This window comes from Fukomys damarensis, unplaced genomic scaffold (assembly GCF_012274545.1).
Source record: "Fukomys damarensis isolate Sample0158 unplaced genomic scaffold, DMR_v1.0_HiC HiC_scaffold_39, whole genome shotgun sequence".
Taxonomy (NCBI): Eukaryota; Metazoa; Chordata; class Mammalia; order Rodentia; family Bathyergidae; genus Fukomys; species Fukomys damarensis.
In genome coordinates this window covers 56697271-56704772 of record NW_022900951.1, presented here as the reverse complement: position 1 = coordinate 56704772, position 7502 = coordinate 56697271, and the positions used below count along the sequence as shown (strand labels likewise).

General features: G+C 46.8%; 1 protein-coding gene across 2 annotated transcripts in view; it reads right to left on the bottom strand.

Annotated features, from left to right (window-relative positions):
* The window catches only part of Nhsl2 (NHS like 2), an 88781-nt gene that overhangs the window by 49896 nt on the left and 31383 nt on the right, over positions 1–7502 (bottom strand). The window lies entirely within an intron of this gene.

The window sequence follows — 7502 nt, the reverse complement described above, 5'->3', positions numbered from 1 at the left end:
GGTACAGAATCCCAATGATGAATGTAATTGTATTGTATACCTAGATTGTACCAATAACCTCAATAAAAAGAAAAAAAATTACAAAAAAAAAAGAAATTTCAAAAGAAGCTAGAGACTTTGTCATATATTAAGAAAAGCCTAGAACCTGGCACACAATGGCTAGACTTAGAGGGATGGACCATGGTTTTTTTCTTTCTTTTCTGTTTCTCTCTCGGTCTTTGCCTCTCTTTTTTTAATTTCCCAGCTGGAGACTTATGAATGTAATTGTATTGTATACCTAGATTGTACCAATAACCTCAATAAAAAGAAAAAAAATTACAAAAAAAAAAGAAATTTCAAAAGAAGCAATAGACTTTGTCATATATTAAGAAAAGCCTAGAACCTGGCACACAATGGCTAGACTTAGAGGGATGGACCATGGTTTTTTTCTTTCTTTTCTGTTTCTCTCTCGGTCTTTGCCTCTCTTTTTTTAATTTCCCACTGCTGGAGACTGAACCCAGGGCCTCATGTATGCTATGTAGGCAAGCACTCTACCACTAATTTACAGGCCACTCCCCTGAGCCTACCCCCCGCTTTTTTTTTTTGAGACAGGGTCTCACTATGTGGTTCAGGCTGGCCTTGAACTCTCTATGTAGCCCAGGCTGGCCTCAAACTCGAAGTGTTCTCCCTTCCTCAGCCTCCTGGGGGCTGAGATTACAGGTATGTGCCACCATGCCCAGTTGCTTGCTCTTTCTAGTAGGCACAAAATGCCCCACCATAGCCTTCCAAACTTTATCAAGATTCACTGTTCATTCCAAAGAGCCATTGGAATGAAGGTAGAGAAGTCAATAGAAGCTGGCCCCTCTGGCTCTTCTTGATTTCTGTAAAGCAGCTTCCCAAACCTTGGAAATGTAGGGACTCCTGGCCCTGCTCTCTCTTGCCTCAAGTCCCTTACTCTGTTTTCCACTCCAAAGGCCAATGTTTCCTGAGTTTGCAGAGCCCCTTGAAATACCTGAGTGGAGGAGAGAACCCAGAAAGGAGGGGCAGGGCCACTACGAGGTGTAGTGGCTCTGTTGCTCCTATGGCCTGGGCACTTCCTGCCTTGGAGCCTGCTGCCCTGCCACTTGAATGGGTGGGCTTGTATCATATCCATTTTATTCCCCCCAAGGAGAGTCCTGGGACTCCTTGAAGGCAGAAAGGAAGTGCAATATATCTGAATGCTTCTCACAGCCTGGCACAGAGTAGATGCTTCATAGAGGATTTTTAAATGAATGAATGAATATGGGCACAAGATAATAGTATGGTTCTGTGTTTTAGCTTCAGAGTCAGTTGACTGTGGCAGAGGCACAAGTGAAACCTAAGATTCCAATCTCAGTTCTGCACTTACTGTGTGACCTTGGACAAGTCACCTCCCTCAGCCTCCATATTTGCAAACTGAGATAATAACAATGCCTCAGAGGGTTGTTATGAGGATTAAAGGGAATGTCAAGTTTGGTTCACAATAAGAGTCCAATAAGGAGTACCTGTTGTTGTTCTGTTTAAACCTCAGTCTGCTTTCCCTTAATTCTAGGAAGTCAGGGCTCTCCTCCTGTAGCTGAGTGGTGTGCCCACTTGCCTACATGGATGATACTGGACCTCTGGTCTGGGTGCCCTCTTTAGGTAACTTCCCTTTACATGATCTTTTAAGGCTGCAGCTTGTGTCACCAAAGGCAGAGCCCTGGAGAGTGACTCCCAACCACACTGCCCTAAGCCCACTCAGGTGGGGCAGTGGTGTCCTCAATTGGCCCTCACTCCTTTTCCCGAGGCAGAGATGCTCACAAATTTTTTTCCACTATTTTGAAAACTCTTAGTCCTCAAACATTGCACATAACCTTCACGGCCAAGCTACTTTTCTAATTCTTGTTGCCATAACAACATGACTTAATGAAGGAGCAATTTTTTTTCTTAAAATAATTCGACCCGTTTCCATATCAACAGGAGTTTATTTTGGTTCCACATGCAACAAGGGCTTGGTAGATAGCACCTGGCAGCACCTTCTGTACCTTCGGAGAGACTGGGACTTCTAGGGGCCATTTCAGAATTGGCAGAAGGACCTTGGTGGCCAGGTGTGTTGAGGAAGCCATGCCTTCCGGAGAAGAACAACAAACCGAGAGTGGGCACCTCAGTTCGTCCTTGGGCTTTTGGGGTGGGAGGATAGAATGGGGAGAGGTCAGGCTGTTTAGGGTTTGTTCAAGGTGTAGGGCCTACATAAACGCCCTGTCGCCAAGCCTCTTTTATGGGACCACAGGCCAGGGGATAGCTTGCAGGAGGGGTGACAGAAGGAGACAGGGCTACACAATGTGCATCTTATCTATGCCCAAGCTGGCGAGAGATGGCTAGAGTCCCTCACAGATTTACTTGTTCAGCGAACATTACAGAGCACCTAGTAGGTATCACTGTAGGGTGTGTGAGCCCTGTAGATGCAACTAAGGAAGTAACACCAAGAAAGCGGTCGCCCTAAGGGTGCAACACCAAGAATTAGCTCCTGTCCTTAGGGAGCTGCTGGTGATAGAGCCATTCTCAGAAGCTGACTCTAAACTAGTACTTCATGAATTTTTTGTGCCCTGGAATCACTGAAACCCTGGGGCGGAGGAGGTCAGAGTGCAGGCTGCAATGCGGTAGGTGGAAGGGGTGTGTGCAGAGATTCTGTATCCCTCACATGCTCGCTGGTGACATTCATGATCATTTTGAGAAGCAAGAATCTAGGCAAATTACAAATTGGAGACAAAAACATGTTAGAGCCAGACGGACCACTTCACTCCTTTGTTCCTGGCATCCTCCGGGGAATGCTCAGTCCTGTGGATTTCAGCTACATCTCTCACTGGAACAGGGCAGCTTTGCACTGAGCATAGGATTCTGTTTTGTTTTCTAAGGCACTTCTTTAAATCCCCAGGGATTTTAATAAATAAGAATGAAAAGGTAGAACAAGCAGGGCGGTTAACCCCCGGCTGAGGGGCCACCAGAATGGCTTCAGTTCCTTCCTGAGGAAGTCTGAGTCAGACATCTGAAACAGTATGGGAAAGACCGAGCCATGGACCCTCACAACTAAGGTCCTGCACAAATGCTCACTTTGGAGCGACGTGTTATGGTGGGGCCAGCCTGAGTCCAGAAACACATCTTTTCCTAAATCCCGTGACTTTGGCCAATGCAGGTCACCTCTCTGTGCCTCAGCTGCAAAATGGGGATAACAACACTTAACTCATAGAGATATCCTGAAGATGAAATGAATTAATACTCGTAAAGGGTCAGACACACAGTGGGGACCAAAACAACAACAAATACCTATCAAGCCCCTTCTGTGTCCCGGCACACAGGCCTTGGGAGTACAAAGGACAGATTACTCCCTACCCTCATGGAGTTCACACAGAAGTGGAAGAGATGTGACTGGTGAGAAGGAAACAGTCATGGAAAGAGGAAAAATGAGCAAGCCTGGCAGGGCGGGGTGGGGGGGAGGCAAATGCAAACGCCCTGGGATGGGAAAGAGTGACAGGAGCCAGTGCCCGGCCGGATGTGACTGAGAGGAAGCAGTGTAAGAAGAGGTGCTGCAGAGGTGAGCAAGAGCCAGGTTACTTCAGAGTCCAGCAGTCCAGGGTCAGGAACTCGGATGTGATGCCCAGGACAACCGGAAGCTGTTGGAGGATCTACGGTATGGGGTAAGGATGGGATGTGGTGTGACCTGACTCATTTCCTTCAGCACCTCCAGTGCCAGTCGTATGCACTCAGCGTTTTCCTCCTCCCTACCTCACCGGTGTCACCATCTCCTCAAGTTTCCAGAACTTCAGCGCCCACCTAAGGCCTCAGAGCGTAAAGTCCAGATGCTCTCTAGAGCAGTATGTGGGCCATATATGTTGCTAGCTAGCCACAATTAACTCAGGTTGATTGGCACAGGGTCCTGGGCTTGGTGGCCCCTCTTCTAGCTTGCACGGGAGGCTCTGGAGCAGACTACACATGGGGTAAAACTCTTGCTCTGTCACTTATTAGCTATGTGGTCCTGGGAAAATCATGTTGCCTCTCTGGGCTTTAGTTTCCTCACCTGTAAATAAGTGTAAGGATAGTGTCCACTTCCCAGGGCAACTACGATGATTCAGTGTGTAAATCTGAGGAAAATACTTTAGCCCTTTGCATTAGTGCTTAGTGGGTGCTACATGAAGCCCGGTGGCTCATCAATAGGTGGGCTACCTTGGCTTTGAGATCGGGGTGAGTTAATGGATGGGAAAGTGCAGGCAATGTCACAGAATTCTGAAAACAGGGCAGCTTTTGTTGTGGCTAGGATCACAGCTCACACCTGTGTACCACGATGTACATATTTTCCCCTCCTACCTTGAGGAATTGTCAAGAGCCGTCAATCTGATCTAAATCTCTCTCAAATTGTTCCTTCCTTCATTCATTGGCACCTCCCCAAATCAAAACTTTGTTACTTTTTTTTGTATGTATGGTGTACTGGGAATTAAACTCAGTGCCTTTCCACTGAGTTACACCCCCAGCCCATTTTCAATCGTTTTAAATTTTTGAGAGGGTCTTTCTGAATCACTAATTTGTCCAGGCTGATCTCTGGGGTTGATTTGTGATTCTCCTGACTCAGCCTCCCCACAGTTCTAGGATTACATATGTATACCACCACACCTGGCTGCCCTGTTACTTCTCATCTAAACAATTGCAAGACCCTCCTACCTGCTGCTCTTCCTGCCTTAGATCTTGTTCTCTCACAATTCAGCCTCTACAGGCCACTAGAGGCATCTTCTAGACACACAAGTCAGATCAGTTCCTCCCTCTGTCTCGAGACCCCCAGGGTAAAATGCCAGTTCCTCAGCCTTGCATACAACCCTCCGAATCTGGCCTCTGCCTCCGCCCCACTTTACACAGCCAGTCGCATGGCTGTGTAAAGAATGTGAGGAATGTGAGGGCACAGGAGACAGCTCAACGAGCAGAGTAACAGAATGGTGCAACATCGTAGCTCCTGCGGCTATCTGGAAGTACCAATCTCTTGCCCCTAATTATTTCTTAGTATTGGAATGCTTCTTTCTCCGATCCCTCCCTTTCCGGACTTGCATCTAGGAGCAACGTATCAACTCTCCTAGAATCTCTGTAAAAATTTCCCAACTTCACTTGACTGCATTTGTTGTTCCTGTCCCCAGAGCCCCACAGGACTCTTTCTTCTATGGGTACACATAGGTCCTTGTCCCACACTGGCTAGTGGCCCTGTGAGGGCCCTATGAAGAATGTGAGGAATGTGAGGGCACAGGAGACAGCTCAACGAGCAGAGTGACAGAATGGTGCAACATTGTAGCTCCTGCATCCAACTCAGCTGAATCTAGGGCTCCTGAGCACCAAAGCTGTCAAGGCCCAGGCATGTAACACTAGGGAGAGATGCAGGTGGAATGGAACCTAAGGTGAACTGGGGAACCTTGTGCCCACCCACAAGGGGGCAGCACTCCTCAGCTTTAGTTGATGCCTCCACTGGGGCCAGATTTTAAAATTTTTAAACAAATGCATGGGCGACTAACAAATTATTATTATTTTGGTGTTGAGGATTGAACTAAAGGTCTTGAACATGCTAAGCATGTGTCCTACTACTGAGCTGCATCCTTAGATCCTTAAATTATTTAACTTGGCCTTTAGGCCATATTTGGTCTTTCAGCCTATTATTCTGCAAACAAAGAATGTGTGTGTGTGTGTGTGTGTGTGTGTGGGTGTGTGTGTGTGTGTGTGTGTGGGTGTGGGTGGATGGGTGTAATGAATAAATGAGTTAATCTTTTTGGATTCAAGTTTCCTACAGCTACTCTAAATTTCAAAGATGGGGAAAATTTATGGATAGTCAGTTCAGATGCCATTTGGCTTACTTTTTTGGTGTAAAGACATGAAAGTCAAAATCAAAAGACAAGTTTTGATATTTCTCCCTTTGAGAATGAAGCCCAATCTCCTTTTACTTGGTTTGCTCTAACTGTATCAGGTTTCCTGGGCAACCCACAAGACTTATGAGCAGGGCTCTAACCTCAATGTGGTAACATCCTCTCTTTGAAATGTGGGTCACACCAGAGAGAAGGGAGGGACACAGAGGCCATGGAGCCTGTTTCTGCAGTGGTTGACTTGCTTAGTGTGGTAACCTCTTATAAACAACCTGTGCAGGGGATGGCAAAGGCTGAGTTTCCCCCAACTTCCTCTGTCCCATCTTATCTGGCTTCACCCCAAATGGGAGAGGTTAGAGGAGATGCTGAGAACTCTGAATTACAAGTATCAAGGACTCAAAGTCCCTTTAGGACCTGGCTCCTTTCCCAGGGACTCCTGTGACTGGCTACGGGCTGCGGACTGGGACTTAACCAACCCAGAAGCATGCACAGTGAAGCTACATTTCCTGCATCGCAGGACAGCAGATTTTGAGCAGCCATTTGAGCAGTTCCAAAGCCCTCTTTCTCCAACTGCCAGGAGATGGCCCACAGTTGAGTCCCTCTCCAAGGTCACACCCCTTCCCTGGGGGCCAGCCTGTATCCAAAATCTAGCCAACAGATTGCAGGGGGCACAAGAAAAAGGTTCAGATACCTGGTCTCAATTGGGGACTATCTGAAGGGCTGTCCCAGCTCAAGTTCCCAGTAGGATGGGTTACAGTCTTTGGTGCAACCACATTACAGTTCAACTCCTGTCTCTGACCAATTGTGCCTTCCTTACTCCCTCACTGGGACTGTTCTAGAAGGAAGTCTCCCAAAAGCCTCCTGCATGAGAATCTCTGTCTAGCAGTACATCTCTTGGAGAAGCCAGCCGTTGACAGTCCCCTGCCTTGGCCTCCTTTCTCTCAGCCTTTTCTCCATTGGTGACTGCAGCTACTCCAGATTCTTCTGTGAACACTATGGAGGATGATTCTCAAATCTTTCCTGCTGCCATGGCTGCGCTCCTAGTCTGCCCACTCGTATTTTCCAGAGCCTGGGGGACATCTTCAACTAGGTGGCTATTTTTTTTTTGTCTCAAGCTTAATATATTTAAGACAGAACTCTCTCCTGCTACTCGAATCCTCCCTTCTTCTTGGCTTCTCTATTTCTATTAATGCTCCTGCCATGTCTGGAATCCCAGGCTGGAGAGTCCTCAGTGTCACCTTGGGTAGCTTCCTGCTCAGAGCCACTCAGCGTGTCCTTGGTGGTTACAGAGCACAGGTGTATGCTTCCTCTCTTGGTGCTCCCCAGGGACCCCAATCAGCTCAATTTCCTGCCAAGTCTCTCATCCAGGGTTCCGTAATATTTTTATGGTCTGGATTCTTTCAAGAGTCTGATGAAAACTATGGACCCCTTCTCAGAATGTTTGTTTTTACAAGCATAAAATAAAACACAGGATTATAAAGGAAGTCAATTGGATTTTAAATTATCTATTTTTAAAATTTGTGACATGGTAATGTGTTTCATTAACACATTATGTAACAAAACTTAAGGGTGGTCTTGTAACTACATGATTTTGAAGTACTCAATATTGGAACCAGATTTCAAGCTAACTGCAGCAGT